The sequence below is a fragment of the Trachurus japonicus genome, chromosome 17 (assembly GCF_045865225.1).
Source record: "Trachurus japonicus isolate A0001 chromosome 17, Traja_1.0".
In the NCBI taxonomy this organism is placed as follows: domain Eukaryota; kingdom Metazoa; phylum Chordata; class Actinopteri; order Carangiformes; family Carangidae; genus Trachurus; species Trachurus japonicus.
The window spans coordinates 14,113,196-14,137,929 of record NC_140923.1 but is presented as its reverse complement, the minus strand read 5'-3'; the positions used below and the strand labels follow the sequence as shown (position 1 = coordinate 14,137,929).

Here is a 24,734-nt window from a genome sequence, read left to right as displayed (position 1 = left end):
TCCGCCACAGGGGGCGCAGTGGGCTGAGTGGGAGGCAGCAGCCAGAGCTGCTCTGATGGAGTCTCTAACTCTACATAACAACAAGATTGAGGCAAAGAAAAAAAAAAGAGGAACGCTTCACGAATTTGCGTGTCATCCTAGGCACCAGCACAATCTTCTCTGTATTGTTCCAGTGTCAGTAAATGTGTTGTTCCCCAATAACATGTTGTGAAAATGTGAAAATGTGAAAACGTTTTGCCTCTAACTCTAAACAACTGGATGCAAATACCTCAGGGTGAAGCCCCACATCAACGGATGGAAGAATGAGCTCAAAGTATCCAAAAAAATGTTAGTTATTTGATGATACTTAAAAAATTTTTTTTTTTTTAAACTGTACATAACTGTAAATTAACAATACAACTCACGCAGATAAACGAAAATGAGGAACGCTTCACGAATTTGCGTGTCATCCTCAGGATGAGGAATGCTTTACGAATTTCAAATTCGTGAAGCGTTTCTCATAAAATAAACAAAAATGAGGAACGCTTCACGTGAAGCGTTCCTCAAATCTTTTCAAAGATTTTTAATGTTCGCGGGTGTCTGAAAAGTTTTTTTTGACCAAAAATCAAACTTTTTCACATTTTCACAACATGTTATTGTGGAAAAACACATTTCATGAAATTGGAACGATACAGAGAAGATTGTGCTGGTGCCTCGGATGAAAGGCAAATTCGTGAAGCGTTCCTCATTTTTGTGTATTTGCCTCAATTTTGTTGCTATGTACAGTTTGAGACTCCATCAGAGCAGCTCTGGCTGCTGCCTCCCTCCCAGCCCACTGCGCCCCCTGTGGCGGAGCTCCGCTACTGCAGCCCAACGCAGAAGTTTGGTCGAAATCGGGCCAGAGCCGATTTTCAAAGATTTTTGACGTTTTTTTATTTATTTTTTTTAACTGTACATAACTGTAAATTAACAATACAACTCAAGCAGATAAACGAAAATGAGGAACGCTTCACGAATTTGCGTGTCATCCTCAGGATGAGGAATGCTTTACGAATTTCAAATTCGTGAAGCGTTTCTCATAAAATAAACAAAAATGAGGAACGCTTCACGTGAAGCGTTCCTCAAATCTTTTCAAAGATTTTTAATGTTCGCGGGTGTCTGAAAAGTTTTTTTTTGACCACAAAATCAAACATTTTCACATTTTCACAACATGTTTTTGTGGAAAAACACATTTCATGAAATTGGAACGATACAGAGAAGATTGTGCTGGTGCCTCGGATGAAAGGCAAATTCGTGAAGCGTTCCTCATTTTTGTGTATTTGCCTCAATTTTGTTGCTATGTACAGTTTGAGACTCCATCAGAGCAGCTCTGGCTGCTGCCTCCCTCCCAGCCCACTGCGCCCCCTGTGGCGGAGCTCCGCTACTGCAGCCCAACGCAGAAGTTTGGTCGAAATCGGGCCAGAGCCGATTTTCAAAGATTTTTGACGTTTTTTTATTATTTTTTAAACTGTACATAACTGTAAATTAACAATACAACTCACGCAGATAAACGAAAATGAGGAACGCTTCACGAATTTGCGTGTCATCCTCAGGATGAGGAATGCTTTACGAATTTCAAATTCTTGAAGCGTTTCTCATAAAATAAACAAAAATGAGGAACGCTTCACGTGAAGCGTTCCTCAAATCTTTTCAAAGATTTTTAATGTTCGCGGGTGTCTGAAAAGTTTTTTTTGACCAAAAATCAAACATTTTCACATTTTCACAACATGTTATTGTGGAAAAACACATTTCATGAAATTGGAACGATACAGAGAAGATTGTGCTGGTGCCTCGGATGAAAGGCAAATTCGTGAAGCGTTCCTCATTTTTGTGTATTTGCCTCAATTTTGTTGCTATGTACAGTTTGAGACTCCATCAGAGCAGCTCTGGCTGCTGCCTCCCTCCCAGCCCACTGCGCCCCCTGTGGCGGAGCTCCGCTACTGCAGCCCAACGCAGAAGTTTGGGTCGAAATCGGGCCAGAGCCGATTTTCAAAGATTTTTGACGTTTTTTTTATTTTTTTTTAAACTGTACATAACTGTAAATTAACAATACAACTCAAGCAGATAAACGAAAATGAGGAACGCTTCACGAATTTGCGTGTCATCCTCAGGATGAGGAATGCTTTACGAATTTCAAATTCGTGAAGCGTTTCTCATAAAATAAACAAAAATGAGGAACGCTTATCTTTTCAAAGATTTTTAATGTTCGCCGGTGTCTGAAAAGTTTTTTTGACCAAAAATCAAACATTTTCACAACATGTTATTGTGGAAAAACACATTTCATGAAATTGGAACGATACAGAGAAGATTGTGCTGGTGCCTCGGATGAAAGGCAAATTCGTGAAGCGTTCCTCATTTTTGTGTATTTGCCTCAATTTTGTTGCTATGTACAGTTTGAGACTCCATCAGAGCAGCTCTGGCTGCTGCCTCCCTCCCAGCCCACTGCGCCCCCTGTGGCGGAGCTCCGCTACTGCAGCCCAACACAGAAGTTTGGTCGAAATCGGGCCAGAGCCGATTTTCAAAGATTTTTGACGGTCTTTTTTTATTTTTTAAACTGTACATAACTGTAAATTAACAATACAACTCACGCAGATAAACGAAAATGAGGAACGCTTCACGAATTTGCGTGTCATCCTCAGGATGAGGAATGCTTTACGAATTTCAAATTCTTGAAGCGTTTCTCATAAAATAAACAAAAATGAGGAACGCTTCATGTGAAGCGTTCCTCAAATCTTTTCAAAGATTTTTAATGTTCGCGGGTGTCTGAAAAGTTTTTTTTGACCAAAAATCAAACATTTTCACATTTTCACAACATGTTATTGTGGAAAAACACATTTCATGAAATTGGAACGATACAGAGAAGATTGTGCTGGTGCCTCGGATGAAAGGCAAATTCGTGAAGCGTTCCTCATTTTTGTGTATTTGCCTCAATTTTGTTGCTATGTACAGTTTGAGACTCCATCAGAGCAGCTCTGGCTGCTGCCTCCCTCCCAGCCCACTGCGCCCCCTGTGGCGGAGCTCCGCTACTGCAGCCCAACGCAGAAGTTTGGTCGAAATCGGGCCAGAGCCGATTTTCAAAGATTTTTGACGTTTTTTTTTATTTTTTTAACTGTACATAACTGTAAATTAACAATACAACTCACGCAGATAAACGAAAATGAGGAACGCTTCACGAATTTGCGTGTCATCCTCAGGATGAGGAATGCTTTACGAATTTCAAATTCTTGAAGCGTTTCTCATAAAATAAACAAAAATGAGGAACGCTTCATGTGAAGCGTTCCTCAAATCTTTTCAAAGATTTTTAATGTTCGCGGGTGTCTGAAAAGTTTTTTTTGACCAAAAATCAAACATTTTCACATTTTCACAACATGTTATTGTGGAAAAACACATTTCATGAAATTGGAACGATACAGAGAAGATTGTGCTGGTGCCTCGGATGAAAGGCAAATTCGTGAAGCGTTCCTCATTTTTGTGTATTTGCCTCAATTTTGTTGCTATGTACAGTTTGAGACTCCATCAGAGCAGCTCTGGCTGCTGCCTCCCTCCCAGCCCACTGCGCCCCCTGTGGCGGAGCTCCGCTACTGCAGCCCAACGCAGAAGTTTGGTCGAAATCGGGCCAGAGCCGATTTTCAAAGATTTTTGACGTTTTTTATTTTTTTTTAAACTGTACATAACTGTAAATTAACAAAACAACTCACGCAGATAAACGAAAATGAGGAACGCTTCACGAATTTGCGTGTCATCCTCAGGATGAGGAATGCTTTACGAATTTCAAATTCGTGAAGCGTTTCTCATAAAATAAACAAAAATGAGGAACGCTTCACGTGAAGCGTTCCTCAAATATTTTCAAAGATTTTTAATGTTCGCGGGTGTCTGAAAAGTTTTTTTTGACCAAAAATCAAACATTTTCACATTTTCACAACATGTTATTGTGGAAAAACACATTTCATGAAATTGGAACGATACAGAGAAGATTGTGCTGGTGCCTCGGATGAAAGGCAAATTCGTGAAGCGTTCCTCATTTTTGTGTATTTGCCTCAATTTTGTTGCTATGTACAGTTTGAGACTCCATCAGAGCAGCTCTGGCTGCTGCCTCCCTCCCAGCCCACTGCGCCCCCTGTGGCGGAGCTCCGCTACTGCAGCCCAACGCAGAAGTTTGGTCGAAATCGGGCCAGAGCCGATTTTCAAAGATTTTTGACGTTTTTTTATTTTTTTTTAAACTGTACATAACTGTAAATTAACAATACAACTCAAGCAGATAAACGAAAATGAGGAACGCTTCACGAATTTGCGTGTCATCCTCAGGATGAGGAATGCTTTACGAATTTCAAATTCGTGAAGCGTTTCTCATAAAATAAACAAAAATGAGGAACGCTTCACGTGAAGCGTTCCTCAAATCTTTTCAAAGATTTTTAATGTTCGCGGGTGTCTGAAAAGTTTTTTTTGACCAAAAATCAAACATTTTCACATTTTCACAACATGTTATTGTGGAAAAACACATTTCATGAAATTGGAACGATACAGAGAAGATTGTGCTGGTGCCTCGGATGAAAGGCAAATTCGTGAAGCGTTCCTCATTTTTGTGTATTTGCCTCAATTTTGTTGCTATGTACAGTTTGAGACTCCATCAGAGCAGCTCTGGCTGCTGCCTCCCTCCCAGCCCACTGCGCCCCCTGTGGCGGAGCTCCGCTACTGCAGCCCAACACAGAAGTTTGGTCGAAATCGGGCCAGAGCCGATTTTCAAAGATTTTTGACGTTTTTTTTTATTTTTTAAACTGTACATAACTGTAAATTAACAATACAACTCACGCAGATAAACGAAAATGAGGAACGCTTCACGAATTTGCGTGTCATCCTCAGGATGAGGAATGCTTTACGAATTTCAAATTCTTGAAGCGTTTCTCATAAAATAAACAAAAATGAGGAAACGCTTCATGTGAAGCGTTCCTCAAATCTTTTCAAAGATTTTTAATGTTCGCGGGTGTCTGAAAAGTTTTTTTTGACCAAAAATCAAACATTTTCACATTTTCACAACATGTTATTGTGGAAAAAACACATTTCATGAAATTGGAACGATACAGAGAAGATTGTGCTGGTGCCTCGGATGAAAGGCAAATTCGTGAAGCGTTCCTCATTTTTGTGTATTTGCCTCAATTTTGTTGCTATGTACAGTTTGAGACTCCATCAGAGCAGCTCTGGCTGCTGCCTCCCTCCCAGCCCACTGCGCCCCCTGTGGCGGAGCTCCGCTACTGCAGCCCAACGCAGAAGTTTGGTCGAAATCGGGCCAGAGCCGATTTTCAAAGATTTTTGACGTTTTTTTTTATTTTTTTAACTGTACATAACTGTAAATTAACAATACAACTCAAGCAGATAAACGAAAATGAGGAACGCTTCACGAATTTGCGTGTCATCCTCAGGATGAGGAATGCTTTACGAATTTCAAATTCTTGAAGCGTTTCTCATAAAATAAACAAAAATGAGGAACGCTTCACGTGAAGCGTTCCTCAAATCTTTTCAAAGATTTTTAATGTTCGCGGGTGTCTGAAAAGTTTTTTTTGACCAAAAATCAAACATTTTCACATTTTCACAACATGTTATTGTGGAAAAACACATTTCATGAAATTGGAACGATACAGAGAAGATTGTGCTGGTGCCTCGGATGAAAGGCAAATTCGTGAAGCGTTCCTCATTTTTGTGTATTTGCCTCAATTTTGTTGCTATGTACAGTTTGAGACTCCACCAGAGCAGCTCTGGCTGCTGCCTCCCTCCCAGCCCACTGCGCCCCCTGTGGCGGAGCTCCGCTACTGCAGCCCAACGCAGAAGTTTGGTCGAAATCGGGCCAGAGCCGATTTTCAAAGATTTTTGACGTTTTTTTATTTTTTTTTTAAACTGTACATAACTGTAAATTAACAATACAACTCACGCAGATAAACGAAAATGAGGAACGCTTCACGAATTTGCGTGTCATCCTCAGGATGAGGAATGCTTTACGAATTTCAAATTCTTGAAGCGTTTCTCATAAAATAAACAAAAATGAGGAACGCTTCATGTGAAGCGTTCCTCAAATCTTTTCAAAGATTTTTAATGTTCGCGGGTGTCTGAAAAGTTTTTTTTGACCAAAAATCAAACATTTTCACATTTTCACAACATGTTATTGTGGAAAAACACATTTCATGAAATTGGAACGATACAGAGAAGATTGTGCTGGTGCCTCGGATGAAAGGCAAATTCGTGAAGCGTTCCTCATTTTTGTGTATTTGCCTCAATTTTGTTGCTATGTACAGTTTGAGACTCCACCAGAGCAGCTCTGGCTGCTGCCTCCCTCCCAGCCCACTGCGCCCCCTGTGGCGGAGCTCCGCTACTGCAGCCCAACGCAGAAGTTTGGTCGAAATCGGGCCAGAGCCGATTTTCAAAGATTTTTGACGTTTTTTTATTTTTTTTTAAACTGTACATAACTGTAAATTAACAATACAACTCACGCAGATAAACGAAAATGAGGAACGCTTCACGAATTTGCGTGTCATCCTCAGGATGAGGAATGCTTTACGAATTTCAAATTCTTGAAGCGTTTCTCATAAAATAAACAAAAATGAGGAACGCTTCATGTGAAGCGTTCCTCAAATCTTTTCAAAGATTTTTAATGTTCGCGGGTGTCTGAAAAGTTTTTTTTGACCAAAAATCAAACATTTTCACATTTTCACAACATGTTATTGTGGAAAAACACATTTCATGAAATTGGAACGATACAGAGAAGATTGTGCTGGTGCCTCGGATGAAAGGCAAATTCGTGAAGCGTTCCTCATTTTTGTGTATTTGCCTCAATTTTGTTGCTATGTACAGTTTGAGACTCCATCAGAGCAGCTCTGGCTGCTGCCTCCCTCCCAGCCCACTGCGCCCCCTGTGGCGGAGCTCCGCTACTGCAGCCCAACGCAGAAGTTTGGTCGAAATCGGGCCAGAGCCGATTTTCAAAGATTTTTGACGTTTTTTTATTTTTTTTAAACTGTACATAACTGTAAATTAACAAAACAACTCACGCAGATAAACGAAAATGAGGAACGCTTCACGAATTTGCGTGTCATCCTCAGGATGAGGAATGCTTTACGAATTTCAAATTCGTGAAGCGTTTCTCATAAAATAAACAAAAATGAGGAACGCTTCACGTGAAGCGTTCCTCAAATCTTTTCAAAGATTTTTAATGTTCGCGGGTGTCTGAAAAGTTTTTTTTGACCAAAAATCAAACATTTTCACATTTTCACAACATGTTATTGTGGAAAAACACATTTCATGAAATTGGAACGATACAGAGAAGATTGTGCTGGTGCCTCGGATGAAAGGCAAATTCGTGAAGCGTTCCTCATTTTTGTGTATTTGCCTCAATTTTGTTGCTATGTACAGTTTGAGACTCCACCAGAGCAGCTCTGGCTGCTGCCTCCCTCCCAGCCCACTGCGCCCCCTGTGGCGGAGCTCCGCTACTGCAGCCCAACGCAGAAGTTTGGTCGAAATCGGGCCAGAGCCGATTTTCAAAGATTTTTGACGTTTTTTTATTTTTTTTTAAACTGTACATAACTGTAAATTAACAATACAACTCACGCAGATAAACGAAAATGAGGAACGCTTCACGAATTTGCGTGTCATCCTCAGGATGAGGAATGCTTTACGAATTTCAAATTCTTGAAGCGTTTCTCATAAAATAAACAAAAATGAGGAACGCTTCATGTGAAGCGTTCCTCAAATCTTTTCAAAGATTTTTAATGTTCGCGGGTGTCTGAAAAGTTTTTTTTGACCAAAAATCAAACATTTTCACATTTTCACAACATGTTATTGTGGAAAAACACATTTCATGAAATTGGAACGATACAGAGAAGATTGTGCTGGTGCCTCGGATGAAAGGCAAATTCGTGAAGCGTTCCTCATTTTTGTGTATTTGCCTCAATTTTGTTGCTATGTACAGTTTGAGACTCCATCAGAGCAGCTCTGGCTGCTGCCTCCCTCCCAGCCCACTGCGCCCCCTGTGGCGGAGCTCCGCTACTGCAGCCCAACGCAGAAGTTTGGTCGAAATCGGGCCAGAGCCGATTTTCAAAGATTTTTGACGTTTTTTTATTTTTTTTTAAACTGTACATAACTGTAAATTAACAAAACAACTCACGCAGATAAACGAAAATGAGGAACGCTTCACGAATTTGCGTGTCATCCTCAGGATGAGGAATGCTTTACGAATTTCAAATTCGTGAAGCGTTTCTCATAAAATAAACAAAAATGAGGAACGCTTCACGTGAAGCGTTCCTCAAATCTTTTCAAAGATTTTTAATGTTCGCGGGTGTCTGAAAAGTTTTTTTTGACCAAAAATCAAACATTTTCACATTTTCACAACATGTTATTGTGGAAAAACACATTTCATGAAATTGGAACGATACAGAGAAGATTGTGCTGGTGCCTCGGATGAAAGGCAAATTCGTGAAGCGTTCCTCATTTTTGTGTATTTGCCTCAATTTTGTTGCTATGTACAGTTTGAGACTCCACCAGAGCAGCTCTGGCTGCTGCCTCCCTCCCAGCCCACTGCGCCCCCTGTGGCGGAGCTCCGCTACTGCAGCCCAACGCAGAAGTTTGGTCGAAATCGGGCCAGAGCCGATTTTCAAAGATTTTTGACGGTCTTTTTTTATTTTTTAAACTGTACATAACTGTAAATTAACAATACAACTCACGCAGATAAACGAAAATGAGGAACGCTTCACGAATTTGCGTGTCATCCTCAGGATGAGGAATGCTTTACGAATTTCAAATTCGTGAAGCGTTTCTCATAAAATAAACAAAAATGAGGAACGCTTCACGTGAAGCGTTCCTCAAATCTTTTCAAAGATTTTTAATGTTCGCGGGTGTCTGAAAAGTTTTTTTTTGACCAAAAATCAAACATTTTCACATTTTCACAACATGTTATTGTGGAAAAACACATTTCATGAAATTGGAACGATACAGAGAAGATTGTGCTGGTGCCTCGGATGAAAGGCAAATTCGTGAAGCGTTCCTCATTTTTGTGTATTTGCCTCAATTTTGTTGCTATGTACAGTTTGAGACTCCATCAGAGCAGCTCTGGCTGCTGCCTCCCTCCCAGCCCACTGCGCCCCCTGTGGCGGAGCTCCGCTACTGCAGCCCAACGCAGAAGTTTGGTCGAAATCGGGCCAGAGCCGATTTTCAAAGATTTTTGACGTTTTTTATTTTTTTTTAAACTGTACATAACTGTAAATTAACAATACAACTCACGCAGATAAACGAAAATGAGGAACGCTTCACGAATTTGCGTGTCATCCTCAAGATGAGGAATGCTTTACGAATTTCAAATTCGTGAAGCGTTTCTCATAAAATAAACAAAAATGAGGAACGCCTCATGTGAAGCGTTCCTCAAATCTTTTCAAAGATTTTTAATGTTCGCGGGTGTCTGAAAAGTTTTTTTTGACCAAAAATCAAACATTTTCGCATTTTCACAACATGTTATTGTGGAAAAACACATTTCATGAAATTGGAACGATACAGAGAAGATTGTGCTGGTGCCTCGGATGAAAGGCAAATTCGTGAAGCGTTCCTCATTTTTGTGTATTTGCCTCAATTTTGTTGCTATGTACAGTTTGAAACTCCATCAGAGCAGCTCTGGCTGCTGCCTCCCTCCCAGCCCACTGCGCCCCCTGTGGCGGAGCTCCGCTACTGCAGCCCAACGCAGAAGTTTGGTCGAAATCGGGCCAGAGCCGATTTTCAAAGATTTTTGACGTTTTTTTTTATTTTTTTAAACTGTACTTAACTGTAAATTAACAAAACAACTCACGCAGATAAACGAAAATGAGGAACGCTTCACGAATTTGCGTGTCATCCTCAGGATGAGGAATGCTTTACGAATTTCAAATTCGTGAAGCGTTTCTCATAAAATAAACAAAAATGAGGAACGCTTCACGTGAAGCGTTCCTCAAATATTTTCAAAGATTTTTAATGTTCGCGGGTGTCTGAAAAGTTTTTTTTGACCAAAAATCAAACATTTTCACATTTTCACAACATGTTATTGTGGAAAAACACATTTCATGAAATTGGAACGATACAGAGAAGATTGTGCTGGTGCCTCGGATGAAAGGCAAATTCGTGAAGCGTTCCTCATTTTTGTGTATTTGCCTCAATTTTGTTGCTATGTACAGTTTGAGACTCCATCAGAGCAGCTCTGGCTGCTGCCTCCCTCCCAGCCCACTGCGCCCCCTGTGGCGGAGCTCCGCTACTGCAGCCCAACGCAGAAGTTTGGTCGAAATCGGGCCAGAGCCGATTTTCAAAGATTTTTGACGTTTTTTTATTTTTTTTTAAACTGTACATAACTGTAAATTAACAAAACAACTCAAGCAGATAAACGAAAATGAGGAACGCTTCACGAATTTGCGTGTCATCCTCAGGATGAGGAATGCTTTACGAATTTCAAATTCGTGAAGCGTTTCTCATAAAATAAACAAAAATGAGGAACGCTTCACGTGAAGCGTTCCTCAAATCTTTTCAAAGATTTTTAATGTTCGCGGGTGTCTGAAAAGTTTTTTTTGACCAAAAATCAAACATTTTCACATTTTCACAACATGTTATTGTGGAAAAACACATTTCATGAAATTGGAACGATACAGAGAAGATTGTGCTGGTGCCTCGGATGAAAGGCAAATTCGTGAAGCGTTCCTCATTTTTGTGTATTTGCCTCAATTTTGTTGCTATGTACAGTTTGAGACTCCATCAGAGCAGCTCTGGCTGCTGCCTCCCTCCCAGCCCACTGCGCCCCTGTGGCGGAGCTCCGCTACTGCAGCCCAACGCAGAAGTTTGGTCGAAATCGGGCCAGAGCCGATTTTCAAAGATTTTTGACGTTTTTTTTTATTTTTTAAACTGTACATAACTGTAAATTAACAATACAACTCACGCAGATAAACGAAAATGAGGAACGCTTCACGAATTTGCGTGTCATCCTCAGGATGAGGAATGCTTTACGAATTTCAAATTCTTGAAGCGTTTCTCATAAAATAAACAAAAATGAGGAACGCTTCATGTGAAGCGTTCCTCAAATCTTTTCAAAGATTTTTAATGTTCGCGGGTGTCTGAAAAGTTTTTTTTGACCAAAAATCAAACATTTTCACATTTTCACAACATGTTATTGTGGAAAAACACATTTCATGAAATTGGAACGATACAGAGAAGATTGTGCTGGTGCCTCGGATGAAAGGCAAATTCGTGAAGCGTTCCTCATTTTTGTGTATTTGCCTCAATTTTGTTGCTATGTACAGTTTGAGACTCCACCAGAGCAGCTCTGGCTGCTGCCTCCCTCCCAGCCCACTGCGCCCCCTGTGGCGGAGCTCCGCTACTGCAGCCCAACGCAGAAGTTTGGTCGAAATCGGGCCAGAGCCGATTTTCAAGATTTTTGACGTTTTTTTTTTTTTTTTAAACTGTACATAACTGTAAATTAACAATACAACTCACGCAGATAAACGAAAATGAGGAACGCTTCACGAATTTGCGTGTCATCCTCAGGATGAGGAATGCTTTACGAATTTCAAATTCGTGAAGCGTTTCTCATAAAATAAACAAAAATGAGGAACGCTTCACGTGAAGCGTTCCTCAAATCTTTTCAAAGATTTTTAATGTTCGCGGGTGTCTGAAAAGTTTTTTTTGACCAAAAATCAAACATTTTCACATTTTCACAACATGTTATTGTGGAAAAACACATTTCATGAAATTGGAACGATACAGAGAAGATTGTGCTGGTGCCTCGGATGAAAGGCAAATTCGTGAAGCGTTCCTCATTTTTGTGTATTTGCCTCAATTTTGTTGCTATGTACAGTTTGAGACTCCATCAGAGCAGCTCTGGCTGCTGCCTCCCTCCCAGCCCACTGCGCCCCCTGTGGCGGAGCTCCGCTACTGCAGCCCAACGCAGAAGTTTGGTCGAAATCGGGCCAGAGCCGATTTTCAAAGATTTTTGACGTTTTTTTTTAATTTTTTAAACTGTACATAACTGTAAATTAACAATACAACTCACGCAGATAAACGAAAATGAGGAACGCTTCACGAATTTGCGTGTCATCCTCAGGATGAGGAATGCTTTACGAATTTCAAATTCGTGAAGCGTTTCTCATAAAATAAACAAAAATGAGGAACGCTTCACGTGAAGCGTTCCTCAAATCTTTTCAAAGATTTTTAATGTTCGCGGGTGTCTGAAAAGTTTTTTTTGACCAAAAATCAAACATTTTCACATTTTCACAACATGTTATTGTGGAAAAACACATTTCATGAAATTGGAACGATACAGAGAAGATTGTGCTGGTGCCTCGGATGAAAGGCAAATTCGTGAAGCGTTCCTCATTTTTGTGTATTTGCCTCAATTTTGTTGCTATGTACAGTTTGAGACTCCATCAGAGCAGCTCTGGCTGCTGCCTCCCTCCCAGCCCACTGCGCCCCCTGTGGCGGAGCTCCGCTACTGCAGCCCAACGCAGAAGTTTGGTTGAAATCGGGCCAGAGCCGATTTTCAAAGATTTTTGACGTTCTTTTTTTTTTTTAAACTGTACATAACTGTAAATTAACAATACAACTCACGCAGATAAACGAAAATGAGGAACGCTTCACGAATTTGCGTGTCATCCTCAGGATGAGGAATGCTTTACGAATTTCAAATTCTTGAAGCGTTTCTCATAAAATAAACAAAAATGAGGAACGCCTCATGTGAAGCGTTCCTCAAATCTTTTCAAAGATTTTTAATGTTCGCGGGTGTCTGAAAAGTTTTTTTTGACCAAAAATCAAACATTTTCACATTTTCACAACATGTTATTGTGGAAAAACACATTTCATGAAATTGGAACGATACAGAGAAGATTGTGCTGGTGCCTCGGATGAAAGGCAAATTCGTGAAGCGTTCCTCATTTTTGTGTATTTGCCTCAATTTTGTTGCTATGTACAGTTTGAGACTCCATCAAAGCAGCTCTGGCTGCTGCCTCCCTCCCAGCCCACTGCGCCCCCTGTGGCGGAGCTCCGCTACTGCAGCCCAACGCAGAAGTTTGGTCGAAATCGGGCCAGAGCCGATTTTCAAAGATTTTTGACGTTTTTTTTTATTTTTTAAACTGTACATAACTGTAAATTAACAATACAACTCACGCAGATAAACGAAAATGAGGAACGCTTCACGAATTTGCGTGTCATCCTCAGGATGAGGAATGCTTTACGAATTTCAAATTCTTGAAGCGTTTCTCATAAAATAAACAAAAATGAGGAACGCCTCATGTGAAGCGTTCCTCAAATCTTTTCAAAGATTTTTAATGTTCGCGGGTGTCTGAAAAGTTTTTTTTGACCAAAAATCAAACATTTTCACATTTTCACAACATGTTATTGTGGAAAAACACATTTCATGAAATTGGAACGATACAGAGAAGATTGTGCTGGTGCCTCGGATGAAAGGCAAATTCGTGAAGCGTTCCTCATTTTTGTGTATTTGCCTCAATTTTGTTGCTATGTACAGTTTGAGACTCCATCAGAGCAGCTCTGGCTGCTGCCTCCCTCCCAGCCCACTGCGCCCCCTGTGGCGGAGCTCCGCTACTGCAGCCCAACGCAGAAGTTTGGTCGAAATCGGGCCAGAGCCGATTTTCAAAGATTTTTGACGTTTTTTTTTTTTTTTTTAAACTGTACATAACTGTAAATTAACAATACAACTCACGCAGATAAACGAAAATGAGGAACGCTTCACGAATTTGCGTGTCATCCTCAGGATGAGGAATGCTTTACGAATTTCAAATTCGTGAAGCGTTTCTCATAAAATAAACAAAAATGAGGAACGCTTCACGTGAAGCGTTCCTCAAATCTTTTCAAAGATTTTTAATGTTCGCGGGTGTCTGAAAAGTTTTTTTTGACCAAAAATCAAACATTTTCACATTTTCACAACATGTTATTGTGGAAAAACACATTTCATGAAATTGGAACGATACAGAGAAGATTGTGCTGGTGCCTCGGATGAAAGGCAAATTCGTGAAGCGTTCCTCATTTTTGTGTATTTGCCTCAATTTTGTTGCTATGTACAGTTTGAGACTCCATCAGAGCAGCTCTGGCTGCTGCCTCCCTCCCAGCCCACTGCGCCCCCTGTGGCGGAGCTCCGCTACTGCAGCCCAACGCAGAAGTTTGGTCGAAATCGGGCCAGAGCCGATTTTCAAAGATTTTTGACGTTTTTTTATTTTTTTTTAAACTGTACATAACTGTAAATTAACAAAACAACTCACGCAGATAAACGAAAATGAGGAACGCTTCACGAATTTGCGTGTCATCCTCAGGATGAGGAATGCTTTACGAATTTCAAATTCGTGAAGCGTTTCTCATAAAATAAACAAAAATGAGGAACGCTTCACGTGAAGCGTTCCTCAAATCTTTTCAAAGATTTTTAATGTTCGCGGGTGTCTGAAAAGTTTTTTTTGACCAAAAATCAAACATTTTCACATTTTCACAACATGTTATTGTGGAAAAACACATTTCATGAAATTGGAACGATACAGAGAAGATTGTGCTGGTGCCTCGGATGAAAGGCAAATTCGTGAAGCGTTCCTCATTTTTGTGTATTTGCCTCAATTTTGTTGCTATGTACAGTTTGAGACTCCACCAGAGCAGCTCTGGCTGCTGCCTCCCTCCCAGCCCACTGCGCCCCCTGTGGCGGAGCTCCGCTACTGCAGCCCAACGCAGAAGTTTGGTCGAAATCGGGCCAGAGCCGATTTTCAAAGATTTTTGACGTTTTTTTTTATTTTTTAAACTGTACATAACTGTAAATTAACAATACAACTCACGCAGATAAACGAAAATGAGGAACGCTTCACGAATTTGCGTGTCATCCTCAGGATGAGGAATGCTTTACGAATTTCAAATTCGTGAAGCGTTTCTCATAAAATAAACAAAAATGAGGAACGCTTCACGTGAAGCGTTCCTCAAATCTTTTCAAAGATTTTTAATGTTCGCGGGTGTCTGAAAAGTTTTTTTTGACCAAAAATCAAACATTTTCACATTTTCACAACATGTTATTGTGGAAAAACACATTTCATGAAATTGGAACGATACAGAGAAGATTGTGCTGGTGCCTCGGATGAAAGGCAAATTCGTGAAGCGTTCCTCATTTTTGTGTATTTGCCTCAATTTTGTTGCTATGTACAGTTTGAGACTCCATCAGAGCAGCTCTGGCTGCTGCCTCCCTCCCAGCCCACTGCGCCCCCTGTGGCGGAGCTCCGCTACTGCAGCCCAACGCAGAAGTTTGGTCGAAATCGGGCCAGAGCCGATTTTCAAAGATTTTTGACGTTTTTTTTTTTTTTTTTAAACTGTACATAACTGTAAATTAACAATACAACTCAAGCAGATAAACGAAAATGAGGAACGCTTCACGAATTTGCGTGTCATCCTCAGGATGAGGAATGCTTTACGAATTTCAAATTCGTGAAGCGTTTCTCATAAAATAAACAAAAATGAGGAACGCTTCACGTGAAGCGTTCCTCAAATCTTTTCAAAGATTTTTAATGTTCGCGGGTGTCTGAAAAGTTTTTTTTGACCAAAAATCAAACATTTTCACATTTTCACAACATGTTATTGTGGAAAAACACATTTCATGAAATTGGAACGATACAGAGAAGATTGTGCTGGTGCCTCGGATGAAAGGCAAATTCGTGAAGCGTTCCTCATTTTTGTGTATTTGCCTCAATTTTGTTGCTATGTACAGTTTGAGACTCCACCAGAGCAGCTCTGGCTGCTGCCTCCCTCCCAGCCCACTGCGCCCCCTGTGGCGGAGCTCCGCTACTGCAGCCCAACGCAGAAGTTTGGTCGAAATCGGGCCAGAGCCGATTTTCAAAGATTTTTGACGTTTTTTTTTTTTTTTTTAAACTGTACATAACTGTAAATTAACAATACAACTCACGCAGATAAACGAAAATGAGGAACGCTTCACGAATTTGCGTGTCATCCTCAGGATGAGGAATGCTTTACGAATTTCAAATTCGTGAAGCGTTTCTCATAAAATAAACAAAAATGAGGAACGCTTCACGTGAAGCGTTCCTCAAATCTTTTCAAAGATTTTTAATGTTCGCGGGTGTCTGAAAAGTTTTTTTTGACCAAAAATCAAACATTTTCACATTTTCACAACATGTTATTGTGGAAAAACACATTTCATGAAATTGGAACGATACAGAGAAGATTGTGCTGGTGCCTCGGATGAAAGGCAAATTCGTGAAGCGTTCCTCATTTTTGTGTATTTGCCTCAATTTTGTTGCTATGTACAGTTTGAGACTCCATCAGAGCAGCTCTGGCTGCTGCCTCCCTCCCAGCCCACTGCGCCCCCTGTGGCGGAGCTCCGCTACTGCAGCCCAACGCAGAAGTTTGGTCGAAATCGGGCCAGAGCCGATTTTCAAAGATTTTTGACGTTTTTTTTTTTTTTTTTTAAACTGTACATAACTGTAAATTAACAATACAACTCAAGCAGATAAACGAAAATGAGGAACGCTTCACGAATTTGCGTGTCATCCTCAGGATGAGGAATGCTTTACGAATTTCAAATTCGTGAAGCGTTTCTCATAAAATAAACAAAAATGAGGAACGCTTCACGTGAAGCGTTCCTCAAATCTTTTCAAAGATTTTTAATGTTCGCGGGTGTCTGAAAAGTTTTTTTTGACCAAAAATCAAACATTTTCACATTTTCACAACATGTTATTGTGGAAAAACACATTTCATGAAATTGGAACGATACAGAGAAGATTGTGCTGGTGCCTCGGATGAAAGGCAAATTCGTGAAGCGTTCCTCATTTTTGTGTATTTGCCTCAATTTTGTTGCTATGTACAGTTTGAGACTCCACCAGAGCAGCTCTGGCTGCTGCCTCCCTCCCAGCCCACTGCGCCCCCTGTGGCGGAGCTCCGCTACTGCAGCCCAACGCAGAAGTTTGGTCGAAATCGGGCCAGAGCCGATTTTCAAAGATTTTTGACGTTTTTTTTTTTTTTTTAAACTGTACATACCTGTAAATTAACAATACAACTCACGCAGATAAACGAAAATGAGGAACGCTTCACGAATTTGCGTGTCATCCTCAGGATGAGGAATGCTTTACGAATTTCAAATTCGTGAAGCGTTTCTCATAAAATAAACAAAAATGAGGAACGCTTCACGTGAAGCGTTCCTCAAATCTTTTCAAAGATTTTTAATGTTCGCGGGTGTCTGAAAAGTTTTTTTTGACCAAAAATCAAACATTTTCACATTTTCACAACATGTTATTGTGGAAAAACACATTTCATGAAATTGGAACGATACAGAGAAGATTGTGCTGGTGCCTCGGATGAAAGGCAAATTCGTGAAGCGTTCCTCATTTTTGTGTATTTGCCTCAATTTTGTTGCTATGTACAGTTTGAGACTCCATCAGAGCAGCTCTGGCTGCTGCCTCCCTCCCAGCCCACTGCGCCCCCTGTGGCGGAGCTCCGCTACTGCAGCCCAACGCAGAAGTTTGGTCGAAATCGGGCCAGAGCCGATTTTCAAAGATTTTTGACGGTCTTTTTTTATTTTTTAAACTGTACATAACTGTAAATTAACAATACAACTCACGCAGATAAACGAAAATGAGGAACGCTTCACGAATTTGCGTGTCATCCTCAGGATGAGGAATGCTTTAAGAATTTCAAATTCGTGAAGCGTTTCTCATAAAATAAACAAAAATGAGGAACGCTTCACGTGAAGCGTTCCTCAAATCTTTTCAAAGATTTTTAATGTTCGCGGGTGTCTGAAAAGTTTTTTTTTGACCAAAAATCAAACATTTTCATATTTTCACAACATGTTATTGTGGAAAAACACATTTCATGAAATTGGAACGATACAGAGAAGATTGTGCTGGTGCCTCGGATGAAAGGCAAATTCGTGAAGCGTTCCTCATTTTTGTGTATTTGCCTCAATTTTGTTGCTATGTACAGTTTGAGACTCCATCAGAGCAGCTCTGGCTGCTGCCTCCCTCCCAGCCCACTGCGCCCCCTGTGGCGGAGCTCCGCTACTGCAGCCCAACGCAGAAGTTTGGTCGAAATCGGGCCAGAGCCGATTTTCAAAGATTTTTGACGTTTTTTGTTTTTTTTTTAAACTGTACATAACTGTAAATTAACAATACAACTCAAGCAGATAAACGAAAATGAGGAACGCTTCACGAATTTGCGTGTCATCCTCAGGATGAGGAATGCTTTACGAATTTCAAATTCGTGAAGCGTTTCTCATAAAATAAACAAAAATGAGGAACGCTTCACGTGAAGCGTTCCTCAAATCTTTTCAAAGATTTTTAATGCTCGCGGGTGTCTGAAAAGTTTTTTTGACCAAAAATCAAACATTTTCACATTTTCACAACATGTTATTGTGGAAAAACACATTTCATGAAATTGGAACGATACAGAGAAGATTGTGCTGGTGCCTCGGATGAAAGGCAAATTCGTGAAGCGTTCCTCATTTTTGTGTATTTGCCTCAATTTTGTTGCTATGTACAGTTTGAGACTCCATCAGAGCAGCTCTGGCTGCTGCCTCCCTCCCAGCCCACTGCGCCCCCTGTGGCGGAGCTCCGCTACTGCAGCCCAACGCAGAAGTTTGGTCGAAATCGGGCCAGAGCCGATTTTCAAAGATTTTTGACGTTTTTTTTTATTTTTTAAACTGTACATAACTGTAAATTAACAATACAACTCACGCAGATAAACGAAAATGAGGAACGCTTCACGAGTTTGCGTGTCATCCTCAGGATGAGGAATGCTTTACGAATTTCAAATTCGTGAAGCGTTTCTCATAAAATAAACAAAAATGAGGAACGCTTCACGTGAAGCGTTCCTCAAATCTTTTCAAAGATTTTTAATGTTCGCGGGTGTCTGAAAAGTTTTTTTTGACCAAAAAATCAAACATTTTCATATTTTCACAACATGTTATTGTGGAAAAACACATTTCATGAAATTGGAACGATACAGAGAAGATTGTGCTGGTGCCTCGGATGAAAGGCAAATTCGTGAAGCGTTCCTCATTTTTGTGTATTTGCCTCAATTTTGTTGCTATGTACAGTTTGAGACTCCATCAGAGCAGCTCTGGCTGCTGCCTCCCTCCCAGCCCACTGCGCCCCCTGTGGCGGAGCTCCGCTACTGCAGCCCAACGCAGAAGTTTGGTCGAAATCGGGCCAGAGCCGATTTTCAAAGATTTTTGACGTTTTTTTTTTTTTTTTAAACTGTACATAACTGTAAATTAACAATACAACTCAAGCAGATAAACGAAAATGAGGAACGCTTCACGAATTTGCGTGCGTATCCGAGGGTCTGCCGTAAAGACACTCTTATATTGAAAACACGTTTATATCAGCTGTGTTTTTACTACCGTGTTCAAAATGTGATTTGTAATGTTGGAAGCCACCTGCTGGAGGCCGACGGTAGCGGCGCTGGCTCACAGGAAACAAAGATGGCTGCTGTATGGAAGTCTATGTTTATCTAAGTTTATGACTCAATACGTACTAGAAATTCTCTGGTTTGGGTTAGATTTATGGTTAGCTTCATGTTTGTATGATGTCATGTTTGTATAATGTCTCAAATATGATTTTAAAAAAAGTTTCCTAAAAAAATAAAAAAATAAAAAATTTTTATATATTTTTTTTAAATTAAAAAAAATGCGCAAAAACGCTAGAGGAGGATTTGCGTGTCATCCTTGCACAGGAGCCATGCTAAGTTTCCTAAAAAATTTAAAAAAAATTTAAAAATCTTTTTTAAAAAAATTCTAATTTTTTTTTAAAAATGCGCAAAAACGCTAAAAAATGCGCAAAAACGCTAGAGGAGGATTTGCGTGTTATCCTTGCACAGGAGCCATGCTAAGTTTCCTAAAAAATTCCCAAAAAATAAAAAAAAATGTCAATTTTTTTTTTAAAAATGCGCAAAAACGCCAAAAAAATGCGCAAAAACGCTAAATGAGGAACGCTTCACGAATTTGCGTGTCATCCTTGCGCAGGGGCCATGCTAATCTTCTCTGTATCGTTCCAATTTTAGTATATGTGTTACCGAAGTAACACAAAAATATCATATGACTGTACTGTATATATACCCCTGCAGTCAGAGCTTGTTTCCATCATGGTGTCGGCCTTCCGTGACGTCATGGTCAATATTTTGGTTCATATAACATTAACAAACGTCAGAAAATGCACCACACAAAGTTTACGATAATGTGTTAAATTCGTTACATATGATGATGTTGTTTTATTATTAGCACTTTCATTTGGTTAATCTATGTTTATCTATATCTATCTTCTCGCGCACCGAAGGGGCTGATGGGAAATTTATGCCCCTTAAATCCACACCCACCCTCGGTCTGAGAGGAAAAACTTCGCATACTGTGGCTTCATTTTCACCTTTGATGTTTGTGTCGTTTCAAAATACTACTACTGATTCCATTTATAACATGAAACGATAGTAAACGGTGGGGAAAATCTCTTCTGGCTGCGTCTTTCCTTTAAAAACGTTCAACCAAAGACGGTTTAGAAACAAGACGGCCCATGAGAGCCAGCTTCCTGTATCTGTGTCACGTGGGTTTCTCCACGACTCCGCCCCCTTCAGGGGACTAGTTTTGAGTCTATTGACTTCAATGAGAGAAGTGAACGTGAACAAAGATTATGGTCGATTATTGATTCTTTTGCTCCAGAGTCACGGAAGTAAAAAAAAAAAATGTTGGAGTCATTTTTCACAAGCCACATCTCCTCTGAAGATTCTGACACTAAAATGGCAAATTTCAGACGGACAAATCAGGAGAAAATGAACTTTGTTCAAGACCTGTCTCTGTCTCAACAACACACTCTTGCGAGATTTCAGGCACAGATCTCCTTGGAAACGACAACTAACGTTCGCAGACGTTCTGACTGTTCGCTGTCCGCAGCTTGTCGTGGTTTATCTGGATAGAAGTAGAGTATCTGATTCAACTGCAGTTCCCAACATCTGTCACAAGGCGGCAGTGTAAGACCAGTTTGTGGAGTGAGGGGCGCTGTGTCACACAGTAGTATCAGTGATGAGGCATCGTTGGTGTTCAGCCGTTTGGTTAATACCTGTGGTTAATACCTATGGTTAATACATCGTAGATAGGCTACCCGTTCTACACCATCGCCATTTGTGTATTTTTTTTTTTTTTTACCTTTTCCCAAGCCACATCTCAACCCAGAGAAGTGTCTGCTCTGGATAAAGTTATGCAGTAGACCAGTGGTTCTCAACCCTATGTTCTCAACTGGTGGGTCGGGACCCAAAAGTGGGTCGCGGACCCGTTCTGGATGGGTCGCGGACAGCCGGTCAAAAAAGTAAATAATATTTAATGCACATCTGATGTTGGACATGTCTTTTATTTTGAAAAATAACTTATATTGAAAGGCACGCGTCACGTGAACACATGCAGTTGTAATGGTCCTCCTCAGTTTCTTATTATTTGCTCCATTTGCTCTAAATGCAAAGATATCAGTTTCTTATTAGCCAGTAGCTACATCTCCCACCCGCAAAGTTTTTTGCACAACCTATCTTGTATAGAGGCACTCAGTTTGCCAATATAAGAAGTGTCAAGTTTAGTTAGAGCCCAGTGACCCTGTTTACACAGTTAAAACATTCCTAATGTATATTTTAAAGGATTTGGGAGACATGCAATTAAATGTTGTGTTTTCTTGTATGTTCATGAATATGTGAGGTCCCATTTCAAATAAACCTACGGACGTAACGAATAAACGACACGAAATTGCGAAATATTCGCGGCCAAATATTTCGCATCAAAACCATTCACACCGGCGGCGACGCGAATATGCGACAGATGTGACGATTAGATTCCAAAGTTTCGCTTTGCGACGGGAGGTTCTTCGCCTCCACGTCATGTCTTTAATCTCCCTCACGTATTCACTACGTTATTATGCCACTGTCGTCTTGTCACCAACTTTACTCAACACAGCAGCTCACTGTCTGATCACTGATCAATATCTGATCACTGTCCTGACAGTATGAACACACTCTATTGCTATTTTCTCCTCCTCCTCCTCTCCTCTTTCCACTTACCCCCTCCTCCTCCTCCTCTCCTCCGAGACACAGGTTATTTATTGTTTACATTAGCGGCCAAGCACGTGTCCATGCGCCCGTGTGAGTGTGTGTGTGTGTGTGTCCGTGTGTGTACTTGCGGTGCGACCGTACGCCAGAGAGACGGCAGGTGGAGGCTGACTGGCAGAGATCAGAGCAAAGACGGTGAAACTTTTTTCCTGTGAGAGACTGTGCGGCCACCGTCTGTTGTGGGAAACAGCTGTGTGTGTTCTGGCGTGAGGGATGTGACGTGGCCTACCTCTTCTTCACGGCACATGATTGGTTGATGCGTTTATTCGCCGGGCGAAAGCTCAGAAAAATCGACCTCGCTCCGAAAAAAAATTATGTCGCATTTTTAACACACTTTAACACATTCTGTGACAGAGCTGTTGTATGGGATTGCAGGTTGGACAAGGGTATATGTAGTAAACCAGCCATTGAATGTATGAAGTCACATCATTGTATAAGATTGACCTCTTATTATCCGAGCTTTCCAGGCACAGCCCATGATGTGTCATGGTGCAAATTAATAGGTCATTTTAGTTTTTCAGGGCTGCTGACAAGTTCACTGTGTGCCAAAGCCATCTGATGTTTCTGTTTACTAACTGCCCAGCCTGTTGTGGAGAAACCAAAGTAACTAACTCCAACCCAAGGAAACATTGAGACGCAGGAGGGAACTTGTGCAAAAATAAAGCAGGTAAGAGTCTTCTTGTGATTTCTGATGGAAAAGTATCATAACTTGTATTTTAGTTTGTGTCTTGTGTTATTTATGCACTGTAGTTTTCTGCCTTTCACATGTGTCTCTCAGGTCTGTCAGCGTTTTTGGCTCCTCATGGATTCTCTGAGAGGAGGAAGCCGTTGGCGTCTTCACTGCACAGCATTCATGATTTGATACAGGACGTTGATAACTCCACAGAGGCTTTTCATACTCACTCCCACACTCTTACTTTTTTAACTTAATCCGTCTTAATTTTATTCCAGTTGTTCAAAGCAAAGTGCAATCCTGATCCGGCCTATGAATGAAAACCTCTGTCTCTGTGATAGGATCATATGTAACCACCTTTTAATGGTAGGGCTAATTAGCAAACACATGTAGCCATCTATAAAAGTTTGTTAAGCCTTTGGCCTAGTCCAAATACCGGTAGTCTCTAAGTAGGGGAGACTGGGGACAGTTGCAACACATTTTTCTAAGTTACTCAGAGACTATTTGGACTAGACTAACCAAACTTTTATAGATCAAACAGTATTCCTACAGAATTTTTTACCCTCACCACAAGACACATTAAACACCAGTGTGTGTTTTAAGTCCAAAATTACAAATTGGCAATCTTACATGCACTATAGTCCTCTTTTAACAGGCTACAGTAACTTGGAACTTGGACTTGTACTCACCTTTGAGAAGGACTACTTTAAAGCAGAAGTAAGCGATATTTTTGTGTTAATTTAAGTCTTAAATAGTTATATCTTCCGACAGCAATCACTTACATAGAGTGTTTGGACCGAAACACAGGTCTGTCAGTCACTCTGCTCTGCTCTGAGCCGAAGAGAAAACATTTCTCGTATCCTACAAGTTTTATCCAATGAGGAGAGAGAACGGCATGAAGGGCTGTGTGTGCAGCTAAGGGATGCGCCTGAATGTGGTGACGTAGGGACGAGGACCAATAGATCCATGACGAGGGCGGGGGCTGCTAACTCCATCGGCTGACAAGAACTTATGGTGCGTTCAAGGCAACCCGTAACTCGTGTTTTTCTGACCTGTGAAGTCGTACCAGTTCGATCTGGTACGAGTTCACCGGTCAGAAGTTACGAGTGGCCGTTATAGTGACTTTCACAGGTAACACAGGTCGGAAAAACACGAGTGGGTTGCCTGGAACGCTACAAAGTCGTAAGTCGTGACTTGAAGCTGTAATTTACGGTTTCAAAAGCCTGCCTGGAACGCAGCATTAGCCAAATCGACCGGATCGCTTACTTCTGCTTTAAATGTCTGTACACAAAGTATCCTGCTGGCATATCTAGATTTGAAAACTCTTGCCAGTATGTATGGATTGTAACACAAAAATATCAAAGCAGTTCATTATCATGGTTAATCAGTGTTTGTCTTTATTTCAATATACAAAAAGATGGATGTATTCTCATCTAGTTTATATTTCTAAGCATTTCAACTCACAGATAAAGTTTTCATTCGTACTGTTTTAGTGAAACCAACCAACATACACTTCACACACACACACGCGCACACACTCTCACACACACACACAGTTCACATAAACAGGGAGGGTCACACAGATCAGTCCAACATCCATTCACGCTACAAGAAATGAACAATATGTTGACTGTAAATCAAAATAAAAAGGCTTTGCTTTCACAGGATTCACACATGAAAAGGAAGAAACCCTTTACATTTTGTCAAGTAAATATATACACGATAATTGATACTTTCCTTTTTTTTTTTTTTTTTTAAATCGTTTTTTTTTTTTTTCTTTGTTTTTGAAGATGAGACTGACTCCATGTTAGTGTTACTAACGAAGTACTGCATGAGGTAACTGGTTTTTCTGTTCAGAAGAGCTGGGTGTTAAAGACAGCATTTGGAGGTTACCACTGATCCCAGCAGTGTTTTCCTACACGATCGTCGTTGTTGGTTT

At 40.6% G+C, this 24,734-nt stretch overlaps 36 non-coding genes across 36 annotated transcripts; 34 read left to right on the top strand and 2 right to left on the bottom strand.

Annotated features, from left to right (window-relative positions):
• Nucleotides 1-101: 101 nt before the first annotated feature.
• Nucleotides 102-204, bottom strand: LOC146970310 (U6 spliceosomal RNA). The gene has a single exon (XR_015038192.1). It is a non-coding gene; the product is annotated as a U6 spliceosomal RNA (small nuclear RNA).
• A 425-nt stretch (nucleotides 205-629) lies between these two features.
• On the top strand, nucleotides 630-732 carry LOC146970309 (U6 spliceosomal RNA). The gene has a single exon (XR_015038186.1). It is a non-coding gene; the product is annotated as a U6 spliceosomal RNA (small nuclear RNA).
• Nucleotides 733-1,191: 459 nt separating this feature from the next.
• Nucleotides 1,192-1,292, top strand: LOC146970308 (U6 spliceosomal RNA). The gene has a single exon (XR_015038184.1). It is a non-coding gene; the product is annotated as a U6 spliceosomal RNA (small nuclear RNA).
• A 453-nt stretch (nucleotides 1,293-1,745) lies between these two features.
• Nucleotides 1,746-1,848, top strand: LOC146970307 (U6 spliceosomal RNA). The gene has a single exon (XR_015038185.1). It is a non-coding gene; the product is annotated as a U6 spliceosomal RNA (small nuclear RNA).
• Nucleotides 1,849-2,275: 427 nt separating this feature from the next.
• LOC146970306 (U6 spliceosomal RNA) lies at nucleotides 2,276-2,378 on the top strand. The gene has a single exon (XR_015038183.1). It is a non-coding gene; the product is annotated as a U6 spliceosomal RNA (small nuclear RNA).
• A 453-nt stretch (nucleotides 2,379-2,831) lies between these two features.
• LOC146970305 (U6 spliceosomal RNA) lies at nucleotides 2,832-2,934 on the top strand. Its single transcript, XR_015038182.1, has one exon. It is a non-coding gene; the product is annotated as a U6 spliceosomal RNA (small nuclear RNA).
• Nucleotides 2,935-3,386: 452 nt separating this feature from the next.
• On the top strand, nucleotides 3,387-3,489 carry LOC146970304 (U6 spliceosomal RNA). The gene has a single exon (XR_015038181.1). It is a non-coding gene; the product is annotated as a U6 spliceosomal RNA (small nuclear RNA).
• A 452-nt stretch (nucleotides 3,490-3,941) lies between these two features.
• On the top strand, nucleotides 3,942-4,044 carry LOC146970303 (U6 spliceosomal RNA). Its single transcript, XR_015038180.1, has one exon. It is a non-coding gene; the product is annotated as a U6 spliceosomal RNA (small nuclear RNA).
• Nucleotides 4,045-4,497: 453 nt separating this feature from the next.
• On the top strand, nucleotides 4,498-4,600 carry LOC146970302 (U6 spliceosomal RNA). Its single transcript, XR_015038179.1, has one exon. It is a non-coding gene; the product is annotated as a U6 spliceosomal RNA (small nuclear RNA).
• A 453-nt stretch (nucleotides 4,601-5,053) lies between these two features.
• LOC146970301 (U6 spliceosomal RNA) lies at nucleotides 5,054-5,157 on the top strand. The gene has a single exon (XR_015038187.1). It is a non-coding gene; the product is annotated as a U6 spliceosomal RNA (small nuclear RNA).
• A 452-nt stretch (nucleotides 5,158-5,609) lies between these two features.
• LOC146970300 (U6 spliceosomal RNA) lies at nucleotides 5,610-5,712 on the top strand. The gene has a single exon (XR_015038178.1). It is a non-coding gene; the product is annotated as a U6 spliceosomal RNA (small nuclear RNA).
• A 454-nt stretch (nucleotides 5,713-6,166) lies between these two features.
• Nucleotides 6,167-6,269, top strand: LOC146970299 (U6 spliceosomal RNA). Its single transcript, XR_015038177.1, has one exon. It is a non-coding gene; the product is annotated as a U6 spliceosomal RNA (small nuclear RNA).
• Nucleotides 6,270-6,722: 453 nt separating this feature from the next.
• LOC146970298 (U6 spliceosomal RNA) lies at nucleotides 6,723-6,825 on the top strand. Its single transcript, XR_015038176.1, has one exon. It is a non-coding gene; the product is annotated as a U6 spliceosomal RNA (small nuclear RNA).
• A 452-nt stretch (nucleotides 6,826-7,277) lies between these two features.
• LOC146970297 (U6 spliceosomal RNA) lies at nucleotides 7,278-7,380 on the top strand. Its single transcript, XR_015038175.1, has one exon. It is a non-coding gene; the product is annotated as a U6 spliceosomal RNA (small nuclear RNA).
• Nucleotides 7,381-7,833: 453 nt separating this feature from the next.
• Nucleotides 7,834-7,936, top strand: LOC146970296 (U6 spliceosomal RNA). The gene has a single exon (XR_015038174.1). It is a non-coding gene; the product is annotated as a U6 spliceosomal RNA (small nuclear RNA).
• A 453-nt stretch (nucleotides 7,937-8,389) lies between these two features.
• Nucleotides 8,390-8,492, top strand: LOC146970295 (U6 spliceosomal RNA). Its single transcript, XR_015038172.1, has one exon. It is a non-coding gene; the product is annotated as a U6 spliceosomal RNA (small nuclear RNA).
• A 454-nt stretch (nucleotides 8,493-8,946) lies between these two features.
• On the top strand, nucleotides 8,947-9,049 carry LOC146970294 (U6 spliceosomal RNA). The gene has a single exon (XR_015038171.1). It is a non-coding gene; the product is annotated as a U6 spliceosomal RNA (small nuclear RNA).
• Nucleotides 9,050-9,501: 452 nt separating this feature from the next.
• LOC146970293 (U6 spliceosomal RNA) lies at nucleotides 9,502-9,604 on the top strand. Its single transcript, XR_015038170.1, has one exon. It is a non-coding gene; the product is annotated as a U6 spliceosomal RNA (small nuclear RNA).
• A 453-nt stretch (nucleotides 9,605-10,057) lies between these two features.
• On the top strand, nucleotides 10,058-10,160 carry LOC146970292 (U6 spliceosomal RNA). The gene has a single exon (XR_015038169.1). It is a non-coding gene; the product is annotated as a U6 spliceosomal RNA (small nuclear RNA).
• A 453-nt stretch (nucleotides 10,161-10,613) lies between these two features.
• On the top strand, nucleotides 10,614-10,716 carry LOC146970291 (U6 spliceosomal RNA). The gene has a single exon (XR_015038168.1). It is a non-coding gene; the product is annotated as a U6 spliceosomal RNA (small nuclear RNA).
• A 451-nt stretch (nucleotides 10,717-11,167) lies between these two features.
• On the top strand, nucleotides 11,168-11,270 carry LOC146970290 (U6 spliceosomal RNA). Its single transcript, XR_015038167.1, has one exon. It is a non-coding gene; the product is annotated as a U6 spliceosomal RNA (small nuclear RNA).
• A 451-nt stretch (nucleotides 11,271-11,721) lies between these two features.
• Nucleotides 11,722-11,824, top strand: LOC146970289 (U6 spliceosomal RNA). The gene has a single exon (XR_015038166.1). It is a non-coding gene; the product is annotated as a U6 spliceosomal RNA (small nuclear RNA).
• Nucleotides 11,825-12,277: 453 nt separating this feature from the next.
• On the top strand, nucleotides 12,278-12,380 carry LOC146970288 (U6 spliceosomal RNA). Its single transcript, XR_015038165.1, has one exon. It is a non-coding gene; the product is annotated as a U6 spliceosomal RNA (small nuclear RNA).
• Nucleotides 12,381-12,831: 451 nt separating this feature from the next.
• LOC146970287 (U6 spliceosomal RNA) lies at nucleotides 12,832-12,934 on the top strand. Its single transcript, XR_015038164.1, has one exon. It is a non-coding gene; the product is annotated as a U6 spliceosomal RNA (small nuclear RNA).
• Nucleotides 12,935-13,386: 452 nt separating this feature from the next.
• Nucleotides 13,387-13,489, top strand: LOC146970286 (U6 spliceosomal RNA). The gene has a single exon (XR_015038163.1). It is a non-coding gene; the product is annotated as a U6 spliceosomal RNA (small nuclear RNA).
• Nucleotides 13,490-13,942: 453 nt separating this feature from the next.
• Nucleotides 13,943-14,045, top strand: LOC146970285 (U6 spliceosomal RNA). Its single transcript, XR_015038161.1, has one exon. It is a non-coding gene; the product is annotated as a U6 spliceosomal RNA (small nuclear RNA).
• Nucleotides 14,046-14,498: 453 nt separating this feature from the next.
• Nucleotides 14,499-14,601, top strand: LOC146970284 (U6 spliceosomal RNA). Its single transcript, XR_015038151.1, has one exon. It is a non-coding gene; the product is annotated as a U6 spliceosomal RNA (small nuclear RNA).
• A 452-nt stretch (nucleotides 14,602-15,053) lies between these two features.
• LOC146970283 (U6 spliceosomal RNA) lies at nucleotides 15,054-15,156 on the top strand. Its single transcript, XR_015038149.1, has one exon. It is a non-coding gene; the product is annotated as a U6 spliceosomal RNA (small nuclear RNA).
• Nucleotides 15,157-15,609: 453 nt separating this feature from the next.
• On the top strand, nucleotides 15,610-15,712 carry LOC146970282 (U6 spliceosomal RNA). The gene has a single exon (XR_015038148.1). It is a non-coding gene; the product is annotated as a U6 spliceosomal RNA (small nuclear RNA).
• Nucleotides 15,713-16,165: 453 nt separating this feature from the next.
• LOC146970281 (U6 spliceosomal RNA) lies at nucleotides 16,166-16,268 on the top strand. The gene has a single exon (XR_015038147.1). It is a non-coding gene; the product is annotated as a U6 spliceosomal RNA (small nuclear RNA).
• Nucleotides 16,269-16,722: 454 nt separating this feature from the next.
• LOC146970280 (U6 spliceosomal RNA) lies at nucleotides 16,723-16,825 on the top strand. Its single transcript, XR_015038146.1, has one exon. It is a non-coding gene; the product is annotated as a U6 spliceosomal RNA (small nuclear RNA).
• A 452-nt stretch (nucleotides 16,826-17,277) lies between these two features.
• Nucleotides 17,278-17,380, top strand: LOC146970279 (U6 spliceosomal RNA). Its single transcript, XR_015038145.1, has one exon. It is a non-coding gene; the product is annotated as a U6 spliceosomal RNA (small nuclear RNA).
• Nucleotides 17,381-17,834: 454 nt separating this feature from the next.
• Nucleotides 17,835-17,937, top strand: LOC146970278 (U6 spliceosomal RNA). Its single transcript, XR_015038144.1, has one exon. It is a non-coding gene; the product is annotated as a U6 spliceosomal RNA (small nuclear RNA).
• Nucleotides 17,938-18,389: 452 nt separating this feature from the next.
• LOC146970277 (U6 spliceosomal RNA) lies at nucleotides 18,390-18,492 on the top strand. The gene has a single exon (XR_015038143.1). It is a non-coding gene; the product is annotated as a U6 spliceosomal RNA (small nuclear RNA).
• A 453-nt stretch (nucleotides 18,493-18,945) lies between these two features.
• LOC146970276 (U6 spliceosomal RNA) lies at nucleotides 18,946-19,048 on the top strand. The gene has a single exon (XR_015038142.1). It is a non-coding gene; the product is annotated as a U6 spliceosomal RNA (small nuclear RNA).
• Nucleotides 19,049-19,963: 915 nt separating this feature from the next.
• LOC146970275 (U6 spliceosomal RNA) lies at nucleotides 19,964-20,069 on the bottom strand. The gene has a single exon (XR_015038173.1). It is a non-coding gene; the product is annotated as a U6 spliceosomal RNA (small nuclear RNA).
• Between the last annotated feature and the right edge of the window lie 4,665 nt (nucleotides 20,070-24,734).